General features: G+C 43.7%; 1 long non-coding RNA gene across 3 annotated transcripts; it reads left to right on the top strand.

Annotated features, from left to right (window-relative positions):
• The first annotated feature begins 453 nt into the window (after positions 1-453).
• On the top strand, positions 454-10631 carry LOC106006580. 3 transcript variants are annotated; one of them, XR_006607344.1, is made up of 4 exons: positions 454-822; positions 4925-5045; positions 7995-8132; positions 9907-10631. It is a non-coding gene; the product is annotated as an uncharacterized LOC106006580 (long non-coding RNA). The 3 variants fall into 3 exon arrangements; XR_001180724.2 differs by having other exon boundaries at positions 7995-9373; XR_006607345.1 differs by lacking the exons at positions 454-822; positions 4925-5045 and adding an exon at positions 7199-7502.
• The last annotated feature ends 1029 nt before the right edge of the window (positions 10632-11660 follow it).

The raw sequence follows: 11660 nt of genomic DNA, 5'->3' as shown, positions 1-11660 counted from the left end.
AGTGTGTTTTGGTTTGTTTGTTTGTTTGTTTGTTTGTTTTTGGAAGATTTTCTTCTGAATTGCCTTGGAATATTACCACCATTCTGTTTTGTTTAGCTAAACACATGCCTTTGCATTTATATCATTTTGTAAATACTATTACTCTACCTTTCTAGTTATGTTCTTTTGAAGAAAGCAGGGGGAAAAAAAATTATCCCTCCTAGGTTGAATTAAGAGGACACAGGCTTCTTTTTCCTTTTTTAAAAAACTGTATTTTGGCAGTTGAAAACAGGTGTTCTTTGGTTCATTTACGATATGAGAAAGATCAATGTGCATTTGAAACTCCCCTTTCTTCAGAGCAGAAAATTGTGAGCGTTGAGCAAAACAGAAAACAGAGCCCTTTTCTAAATTTAGCAGTGTCATATGACCCTACTCGTCTTTGTACTCAGAGCATTAAGGTATTAGCCACATTGCTTCATGGGTGCCGCGAATAATTACTCTAGGAAAAGAGGAGCATGACCAACCAGCACAGAGATAAGTGTTGGGCTTCTGTCTGTCCTTTTTGATCTAAGGAAATAGACTTTTTAGAATGCTGTTGGGACGTCCCACATGACAGCTTGTCATTTGGGTAAACTTTCCCACTGCACACAGAAAAACATTTCTTCCATCTCTTTGGTTTTATTTTTATACATCTTTTCAGAGCAGCCCATGTTTCAATGCTTTTCACATAGATTTTTTTTTTTTTTCCGTTTGTTCCTTTAACTGCGAGATCTCAGACGGAGGCGAATTCACTTTTGTCGTCATGATCCCTCGTGCCAACATTAGATAGCTTTCAGGAGATCGGTAATTAATCTCTGAATGTGGTGTTCTGTTTGTTTTACTTTTAAAGGATTGTTTAGAGGGCAATTGGGACATGGATCCTTACAGCTTTTATTTATTTATTTGTGTGTTTAAAAAGAAAATTTTTTTTTTAAGAGCATTTCAGGTTTACTGCAGTTCTGGAACTTTCTTTTTTTTTTTTATTTCAAGTTTTCACTTGAATTCTAGCAAAGACTGGAACTTTCAGTTAAGGATGAAGTTGGGAATGAGTGTCTCGAGAGCTATCACTGCCTTTAGACGTGTTTATCTACAAACTAAAATTCTTAAAATGCCATTTCTGGTTTGCAGAAGGTGGACCTTTCTAACCAAGCGAAGGTTTGCAAAGCCCTGGTTAGGAAGGAAGACTTGCTTCTACAGCCGTGGGGGCAGGGAGGAACTGATACATGGGAGAATTGAGTAAAGGCCTAGCCCAGCTTTGGGGGAAAAGCAGTGGCTCTCTCACGGTATCAGCCTCTAGAAGGGGGAAATTTTTTACCCTCTAGGCCTGCAGGAGGGAAGGAGGAGGAGGAAGTAACTAGGATTGTCCCATACTTGAAGGAAGCAGAGGCCTCAGCTGGTTGCTAAAAATTCAAATAAAAAGAAAAAATGTATCTCAGGCATATAGAAAGCTGTGGACCAGAATTGAGAATTTGGTTTTGGGGTTCTGGTGTTTCTACCTGGAAACTTGTCACCCTGTTTCCTTAACCAGCCTTTAAATATATTAAATAATGATGCCCACTGATCAGTTTTAGATGTCCTTTATAAAATCCATTTTCTCATATATCTTTCACTATATAGTGATTTTTTTAACACTCAGAATGTATTGAGATTATCATATAGTTTTTTTTTTTAAGATTTTATTTATTTATTTGATAGACAGATCATAAGTAGGCAGAGGGGCAGGCAGAGAGAGAGAGAAGGGAGGAAGCAGGCTCCCTGCTGAGCAGAGAGCCTGATAAGGGGCTTGATCCCAGGACCCCGAGATCATGACCTGAGCTGAAGACAGAGGCTTTAACCCACTGAACCACCCAGATGCCCTGATTATCATATAGTTTAAGCTATTTTTTTAAACTATTCCTGAAAACCAAAAGTCTCTCAATTTTAAAAAAATATATATTCTTTCTTTTTTTTTTTTCTTCATAATCTCTATGCCCAAGGTGGGGCTTGAACTTACCACCACCCCAAGATCCAGAGTTCCGGAAGCTACCAATGGAGCCAGCCGGAAGCGCCCTAAGTACCCCTCTTTTCAAAACCACCCTCCTGAAGTTAGATTAAAAGTTGAGTTGGTCTCTGTGACCTTTACTTGTCTTAAAACAAAAATAAAATTAAACAAACTGCTGTTTTGGAATGTCCCTTGCAAACTGATAAATTATAACTTTATCAGCTTCCCCAGAGGCCTTCAGAACGAAAGGGAAAAAAAAAAAGTTCAGCTCTGTTCATTTGCTCTGTAAATTCATCCTAAAAGGTAGCATTCCTGGCTGTGTATTCTGTTCACAGGGCAGTAGACACACTTTCCTTTTCAACTGGCTGAGGCTCCTCGGTGCAAGGGAAGTCGGGGCAGTGGGCAAGCAAGCTTGGCCCAGGAAAGGCCCAGGGGCAGGGCTAACTCCCTCGGGAGCAGAGCCAATGGCTGCTGCTGGCGGCCTGGAGTGATCCATAGCTCAGTCCCAAAATTCAGGAAGCAGTTGATCCATTCCCAAGAGTTGTCTTCCAGAAAACTCCTGCTTCTAAATATGGAAGCTTCCTTTGTTTCTCCCTGCTTGCTTGTGCACACACCATTTTCCAGTCTGTGACCGACTGCTCCCCTCTCTCCCTCCCTCTCCCGGAAAATTCCCGTCTCTTAATAATCCAGAGTACTTGAAAGCCCATGAATGCTCAAGAGGGTTTTGTACCTTATAAAATGTCTAGCATGTCAAGAAGGGAAGAGTTCCTCCAATGACATTATCTATGGATATTTTCTGCCTCTTTTAAAAAATCTCCCTGAGTCCTACTCCTCACTACAGGTCTGATTAATTTCTGGGATCACAAGTTTACTCAGGAACCACACTCCACTGGCAGTGAACTATCTTTAGGAGATGAATTCACTAAAATTCACTGTTTGGCTCCTCGGATTGGCCCCTGCTGCAGCGTTTTCCCTTCTAATAATATCTAGATCTTTCTACCTTTGCACTACAGGAATGAGGTGGGTTTTTAAAAGACTTGCTCTTTTCCCTTATTTCTCTAATCATTTTCATTTTATCTCAAAAATGGAGAATTACAAATCTCCAGAAACATCTGGCTTTCCTTTTCTTCTTATATAGTTAATAGGTCAGAAAACCCACGGGGAGTAGTAGGAAGTGGATACATTAGACACACATTTTAACAATTCTGTCACATGCAAATCATTGTAGAACTTTTCACTGAAGTGTTATATTTTCATGTATATATAATGTATATTGATGTGTGTTTATGGACATATAAATACTTAGGCTCAATGAAGTTATTGAGAGAGCCACCTAAAATCAAAATACTAAAACCACAGCACTTGAGAATTGGAAATCATACAATTTTGTTTATCCCAGTGCTTTAGTTATACGAAGGGAAATTTAGGCTGAGGAAAGCTGTTTCACTAGCCTTACAGTCTTTGGATTCTGGTTCTGACTTTGCCTTATCATTTTACACTGATTCCCTATGACCTTTTGTTTCCTCATCTGTAAAATGGGTACATCGGGAGACACTCTCTTACACTATATATCGTGTCTGATTCTGCAAGCATAGGATCTGGATCACATAGAAGAGGTCATCCAGGACTCCCTGTTACTAGTCAGTCTACCTCTTCCCCCGTGGCTCAACTTAATTTGGCCCTGGACAGGCATTAGCCCCCCTTCACTAAAGGGTTGGGTTCTGGCAGCTGGAGTTTCCTGCCTGTTTGGGTTTGTATATTTTCGCCAGCCTTTGACTCAGAAACGTCCAATTCAAGTCGATTCCCTCAGTGCAAGTGGCAGCAGATACTAGAATATCCAGAATTGTCAGAATCTTGTTTCCTGCTTCACCCGGCCTCCCTGTCTCTGTCTTGCATGGCTCTCAGCTTTGCCAGAACTGGCCCGTTGTACTTTGGGGATTCCTTCCACCACTCATCATTTCAGGCTGAACATGAAGGATTTATCCAGCAAGAGTTAATAAAATTGACTGTGGTCTCTGAAGAAGGGATAGTTTGTCAAAGCTCTATCTTCAAACTAATTGAATATATTTCTCATGAATTGTGATGAATGCCAGGTAATTTCAGAGGATGGCTTTTGCTAATTAATAAATCAATCACCTTGACTCATTTTGGCAGACTAAACTTTAAAAGTTCACTGCTGCCTTGTTCAAAACCAGGATCCCATCCGTACCTAGTTTAGTGGTTTAATGTAATTCTTAAGAAAGCAAGCAGATTGAGCAATACTTTAATTCAGAAACAAGTTGCTCAATGTGTGTCCGCGGAAAATAACAAGCCTGAGAAGGGGAAACTATAAAACACAGGCAGGCCGCTAATGTATTCCTGCTTCTTGATTGATTTCACATTTACAACAAAGCTCGCATTATTATAAAGGATTTGGAAAGGTCAGCTGGAAGCATCTTTCTACCCATCGAAGGATTTCTGAAGGAGCTGAAAGCACCAAATTAACTTAAAACAACAAAATAAAGAGAAAACTTTATCTGAGTTATTGTAACACGTCTGGCTTTCAAACTCTACAGAACTTAGAAAATAAATGCAGGTGAATTGTTATTTTTTTTTTTTCCCCTGCTCGCAGAAAAGTTTATTTAAAAAGGCACTGGAGTTATGGTTGCAAGAAAGGAAAATGGTTGGTGTTTTTCTTATCACATCAAAGGGGACGGACACGCCCTTTAACAGAAAGCAATTAGGGGCTGTTCAAAGCCCGAGCGAGCCTCCCTGCCGCGAATGGCAGTTGGTTCTGAAGCAGGTGATACACACACCTAGAACCTTTCAGGGGAAAAAGAGAGAAACTGAGACAGAGAGGGAGAGAAAAGGAAACAGTTAATTCCATCAACCCATTCATTCAACTCAAATGACATTCGCAGGGGCTCTTCTGTTTTCTGTTTCTAGGACATTGAAAACATTTCTCATGGAGGAACAGGTATTCCCTGAATGTCTTTTTATTCAGAAGAGAAAGGCCTGCATCCCAGGCTTGCAGGAGTTCACAACCCCACAGGAGCCTCCGAGAACGGTAATTCTGCCCTTCCAGGATATTCCCTGATGTAGACCTCGGTGATCCTGGGCCCAGGACCCCACAAACTTTTTCTGTGCGGTGTCTCTGGGTGGGGAGAGGACGCCAGGGGGTGAGAGGGCGTGAACAGCTTCCCGAGGTGGGACAGGGAAAAGGGACAGGGATGAGAAGAGCTTAGAAGGATCCAGAGCCTCCAGAACATTGCTCCACACCTTCCCGGAATAGCTCGCCTTTGGAATGCAAACACAGCGTTCGCAGCCAGTCGGGGCTTCTGGGTGGATTCACTATTTTTTTTTTTTTTTTTTTTTTTTTTTTTTTTGGCGAGGGGTGGGGGGAAGAGAGAAGGAAAAGAACGAGGAAAAAGGATTTTTCTTTTAATTAAGAGGAGGCGGAGATAGAGTCCTCACAACCGCGAGGACTGGTAAGAATGTTTCTGAAGTTCCAGATCTGGGCTGAGGGAGCGCTTTCTATTCTTGGTCCCTCCACTTCCGGTTAGGTAAACCTCCTCAACCGACACTCCCTCAGTTTCCTAAAATCCTTTAGTCATCTTTCCTGAGGGCAGGGGATGTTCTTCCCACCTTAAACACCCACTCGTGCTAAGGGCCGTCTTTGTAAGGCAGGGACAGGACCCAGGGTGAAATGGCAAGGTTCCCAGTTAAAAAAGGGGTCAGGGAAGAACTCGCTGGATTCCTGTATGGTATAATGTTCAGGTTTTCATATCCTCAACAGTCACAGTCCTCTTTAAACGGGATCCCCATTCAGCGACTCACAGCTGTGTGACCTTGGGCAACCCTTCGCACCTCAGTTTCACCATCCATAAAATGGGTATCATGATGGTATCAAGCCCTACGCGTCATTGTGAGAAGCCCATACACTAATACATATAATAAATAAAGGCTGGCCATTGTTTTTGTGCTTATTTTCAGGTGATTTGTGAAGAAACTGCCAAGAGTGCTCATGTAGGGACCCTCTTCAGCCTAGAAATGGATTAATTAGTATGGGTCTAGAAATATATTAAAAATCAGTGATCCTTGGGCGCCTGGGTGGCTCAGTGGGTTAAGCCGCTGCCTTCGGTTCAGGTCATGATCTCAGGGTCCTGGGATCAAGTCCCACATCGGGCTCTCTGCTCGGCAGGGAGCCTGCTTCCTCCTCTCTCTCTCTGCCTGCCTCTCTGCCTGCTTGTGATCTCTCTCTGTCAAATAAATAAAAAAAATCTTTAAAAAAAAAAATCAGTGATCCTTGAAAAAATTGATCTCACCCTTATCATGACTTACCCACGACAGGAATTTCTAACACCTTGATGTTATTTCTATATATGAAATTCTATTTTTTTAATTTTTATTATTTTTTTCTCTTTTTAAAAAGATTTTATTTACTTATTTGTCATAGGGTGGGAGAGAGAGGGTGCACAGCAGGGAGAGCAGCAGGCAGAGGGAGAAGCAGGCTGCCCAGGGAGCTGACTGCAGGATTCGATCCCAGAGCCCTGGGATCATGATCTGAGCCAAAGGCAGATGCTTAACCGACTGCTACCTCGGCGTACCTCTTACACACATCTTGTCTCCCCAGGATATTGTTATTCCAGGAGAAAAGTAACAGTGTTTCCCCTGCTCCCCCCCCCCCATCCCCAATTTTCCTACAGTGAGCATTTAACATACAGTACCTCAAGCAAGCAGGTAAGGAAAAGTAATACTTTTCAAACCAAATGGTACATAATATTGTCTACGAAGGTAAAAGTCTGCTCTCTATGTGGGATTACAGTTGTTTCCATTCTTGAGGTTGTTGTAAGTGTGCTCCCTGATTCTCTTACCCTTTCCAGGCAAAGATCTGTCTTAATTTTATCGGACTTTGAGAAGACCCAGGGATTGATACTGGGTAGTGGTGGTTGTTTTTGGTTGTTTTTGATTTATTGTCAAAATGTTCTGCTTTTCGGTTTGCTAAATTCCTTCTTCTATTTACGTTGTTCGATAACATCCACATTTGTATCAAGGGAAGGTATACTGAGACTCGCACTTGGGGTGGAAACCAGGGAGCTAAAACTTCAGAAAGAAAAATATACTTAGCAGATGACTTCACCCCTAACAGAAATGAAGGTTTTTTTGCGGGGGGGTGGGGTGGGGGTGGGGTAGGTAGGAGGAGGAGGAGAGCGGGTTGTTTGGCCTTAAGATTTTACTTTTTTTACAATAAGAATATATTCAGGTATACCTTGAAGAATGAAAAATGCAAAGAAAACACTCCAAGACTCCCTAAGCATCTGCGGTGGGGTGGGCTCACCAGCCCGGAGGACAGGAAGCAGGGAGGGGGCTGAGCAGGGCAGTGGGAGGGACCAGGGCCAAGCGGCTGCTCTCTGGGGTCGCCCTGTTCTCTGCCGTTGGGTCTCCCCCGCCCACGAATTTCACCCAAGTGTGCCAGGACCTGCACCTCGCCACACGCTGCAGGGGCCACGGCAACTGTGTAAAGGTTGGGGAGCACAGCCTGGCTGGAGGGAGGAAGGAGAGAGATAGGGAGGGGGGGAGAAGTGGGGGCGGGGGGGGGGAGAGAGAGAGAGAGAGAGAGAGAGAGAGAGAGATCACGTGATTTTCTGGAACGCAGACCAGCTTCTTTACTTTGATTCTCTAGCAAACGCGCTATCTCCAAACTGCGTGGAGCGCGCGGAAAGAGTAAAGTCACGTTCCACTGGAAAGGGTCACTTCTTCGGTTCACAGGAACTTCTTCTTTGATCTCCCTCATTGCTCTGAAGATTTACTCCTCTTTCAAATCAAATAATTTGTTTCTCATTCTGAGAAAAGCTTTCTAGATGTGATTTCCCTTCTGAAAGAGCCACTTTGAAGTCTTCCTGGGGCACATCCTTCCTTAAAGGGATATGGAAAGAGGAGACAGGCCTGCAGGGAGCTGGTTTGTTTTTTCTTTTTAAAAGTCACTTTCCGCATACCCTGTCTTTCCATTGAACAGTCTTGAACTGAAACCTGCCGGCTGCCAAGGAGACCATTCCAAATGCGGCTCCCCCCACCCTGGGGCTGGGACAGCCCTGCTCCCCAGGGGAGCCCCCAAACTTCTCCCTTTGGACCCAGGAGCCTGGTGAAGGTAAAGGTGAGCAGAGCCGAGGGGAAGCTGCGTTTTTCATTTTTGAGTAAAGCCACTTCCGTGGGAGGGCTCTTGGCTCTGAGTTAGCAAGGATTGCCGGATGCGTTTAGGTCTTGTCTCCCAGGACTTCAGGGTAGGGACCGCTGAAATCAGGGTTGTCTGTTTCCTGGGATGGTTCGATTTCAGGCTCCTGGTCTGGGGAGTGTCTGTTACCTGGGTCCGGCCTTGGAGCAGCTCGGTGGGCTGGGCCAGGCCGCGCACCTGCCCCACCGTGGCCCAACATGCCGACGACAAATTCAAGCCTCTCAAGTACGAAATGAGATGTGTGCACACACAGTGACCTTTAATTGTGTCTTAGAAACTCATGTCAGATCAACATGTGGTTTCACTTACTCAGGAGAGGTGATTACATTTCAAGCTGTTTTGTGTTAGTTTTCGGCATTTAAATAAAGCATTTTCTCTGTCATATATTTGATGTGGCTCAGAGAAGCTTGCTTCTTTTTTTTTTTTTTCTTTCTTCCCCCCATAGATTTTGTTGTTTGATTAGTTCTTTTTGTCAAGTGAGATCAAAGATGGCTTTCCTTTCTTTAGGAGAGAGCTTTCTTAAATCAACAGAATGAATTCCATGGTAAAGAGGGATTTTATTTAAAAGATTTTGAAAAGGGAAAAGATTTCAGTGGGAGTAAAGAAACGATGGTTTTATGTCTGCATTATATTTATCTGTCACAGAGTTCGATGAAAGCAGATACTAGGAGGGCCTGCCTGGCTTCATCCGTAGAGCATGTGACTCTTGACATATGACTCTTGAACTCGAAGTCGTGAGTTCGAGCCCCACCTTGGCTCTAGAGATTACTTAAGAAATTAAAAAAAAAAAAAAGAAAAAGAAAAAGGAAGTAAATTCTGTGGGATGCTGAACTTTGGATTCAGTTTAGAAAGGCTTTTGCAGTCTTAGCTGGGATATTCTGGGAAATATCCACTTTACATTTTGTGATCTGGGAATATCGGGGAGCTGCCTATCTCCACTCCTGGCTTTGCCATCAAGTCCCTGCTGGCCTGCGGGTCTTTGCTCATGCCGTTGTAGCCACCAGGAATGTTCTTTCCATGCCTCTGCGAGACACTCCTTCCTATATTTTGAGAGGAAACCGGACAGTTTCCAGAAAACACGTGTGTTGTATTTACTTCTACCAAGGACCAACCATGTTATATTGAAGTGATGTGTTTACTTGTGGACCTGCCACTTCTTTGGGGTACGAAATGTTTTCCTCACCCTTAAAAATATATATTTATTTATTTATTTGAATGAGAATGAGAGAGAGAAAGCGAGCAGGGGGAGGAACAGAGGGGACGGACAAACAGACCCTGCGCTGAGTGCGGAGCCCAATGTAGGACCTGATCCCAGGACCCTGAGATCATGACTGGAGCCAAAATCGAGCGTCGGATGCTCAACTGACCGGGCCCCCCAGAAACCCCATGTTCTTCACCTTTGTTCCTCTCTCCTCCCCGTGCTCGTTGGAACTCAGCACATTCTGTCCATCTGAATGGAACAGAGACAGAATTGTGGTCAGCATTCACTTCACTATTAAAAAAAAAAGATGATTCGGATTATATCGGAGTATTTGGCAGTCCCACAGTAAATCCCATGCATCAGATATCACAAATAGAATTCACGGACGCTCCCAGACCGCGCTTACTATGATACTCAAATGATAACGTATTTTTCTCATTTCCTATTTCCAAATATTGTTTGTTTTTTTAAGGATTTTATTTATTTATTTGACAGAGAGGGACACAGCAGCGAGAGATGAAACACAAGCCCGGGGAGCGGGCGGTGGAGAAGCCGGCTTCCTGCTGAGCAGGGAGCCCGATGCCCGACTGGATCCCAGGATCCTGGGATCATGACCGGAGCTGAAGGCAGATGCTTAACGACGGAGCCACCCAGGGGCCCTGCTCTCATTTCCTGTATTAATCCATCTTTTTAGTTTAAAATGCCTGCTCCTGGAGGGCAGGAGTTTTGTCTCATTTTCTTCCCCGCTCTATCCCTCTATTCCCAGCATTGGTGACGACACCACAAACAGTGCAGTGGCGCCAAAATTAGTTGTTGAATGAAGGAAGCAATCTAGACACCATTTCACCCACTTCCAGGCATGGTGATGGGGGAAATGGAGATAGTCATCCAACTAATTCAAACCAGAGATTACTGAGTAAGTCCTGGGGATGGGGGGGGACTAGAGTTAATAACACCGTATTGCATATTTGAAAGTTGCTGAGAGTAGATCTTCAAGAAGTTTGCGACACCAGAAAGAAAAATTTATAACCATGTGTGGGGACAGATGTTAACTAGACTTACTATGATCATTTCATAATATAAACAAAACCCGAATCATTATATTGTATATCTGAAATGAATATCGTGTAATAGGTCAATTATGTCTCAATTCTTTTTTAAAAAGTTTACTTTTGGGGCACCTGGGTGGCTCAGTGGGTTAAAGCCTCTGCCTTCAGCTCAGGTCACGGTCCCAGGGTCCTGGGATTGAGCCCCGCATCAGGCTCTCTGCTAGGTGGAGAGCCTGGTTCCCCCTCTCTCTCTGCCTGCTTGTGATCTCTGTCTGTCAAATAAATAAATAAAATCTTAAAAAAAAAAAGTTTACTTTCTTTTGAGTTAGCTTTCAAAGGGCTTCTGTTAGGTGGGTGGTTGATATAAGTTGTCAGTTACCCTGAATGTGAGTTTGGCTTCAGGCCCCCAAGTAGCATATCACGTGGTTGATGCCTCTTCAAGGCTCCAAACAATATATTCTTTGTTTATTCATAAAACCAGGGGTGCCTGGCTGGCTCAGTCAGTCGAATGTGAGATTCTTCTATCTCGGGATTGTGGGTTCAAGCCCCTCGCTGAGTGGAGAGATTACTTAAAAATAAAAAATCTTAAAAAAAACAAAAACCAACCCCCCCCCCAGATAATTGCCTGGGGGATAAAAAAAACACCAAAACTATCAGGAAAAAGAATTGTTTGGTATCCTAAAGTATCGCCAAGACAACATTTTAACATTCTGCTTTTGCTCTGATTTTGTCCCTTCGTCTTCAAAGTGTCGATGCTTCATAGAACTTTCTAGACTTGACCTTAGCCAAGAAAGGTCAAAAAGTCAGAGCCTCCAGTGTGTAGAACCCATGCTCCATAATGCCAAGAACCAGGCAGGGTGTGTTCTCTGCTGCATCCCACACTCCCTGGCCAAGGGCCTAGCACACAGTAGGCTATCAAGAACTGTGTTGATGGGGGGCCTGGTTGGCTCTGTCGCTGGAGCCCGAGACCCTTGATCTTGGGGGGTCATGAGTTTGAACCCTGCATTGGACGTAGAGATTACTTAAAAATAAAATCTTAAATGGGTGCCTGGGTGGCTCAGTTGGTTAAGCGTCTGCCTTTGGCTCAGGTCACAATCTTAATCTCAGGGTCCTGGGATCAAGCCCCACATGGGGCTCTCTGCTTAGTGGGAGGCGTCTTCTTCTCCCTCTCCCTTTGTGCTCTTTCTCTCAAATAAATAA

This window comes from Mustela putorius, unplaced genomic scaffold, assembly GCF_011764305.1.
Source record: "Mustela putorius furo isolate JIRA1106 unplaced genomic scaffold, ASM1176430v1.1 tig00000592_pilon_pilon_pilon, whole genome shotgun sequence".
Taxonomy (NCBI): Eukaryota; Metazoa; Chordata; class Mammalia; order Carnivora; family Mustelidae; genus Mustela; species Mustela putorius.
This window is presented reverse-complemented; position numbering and strand designations above follow the sequence as displayed.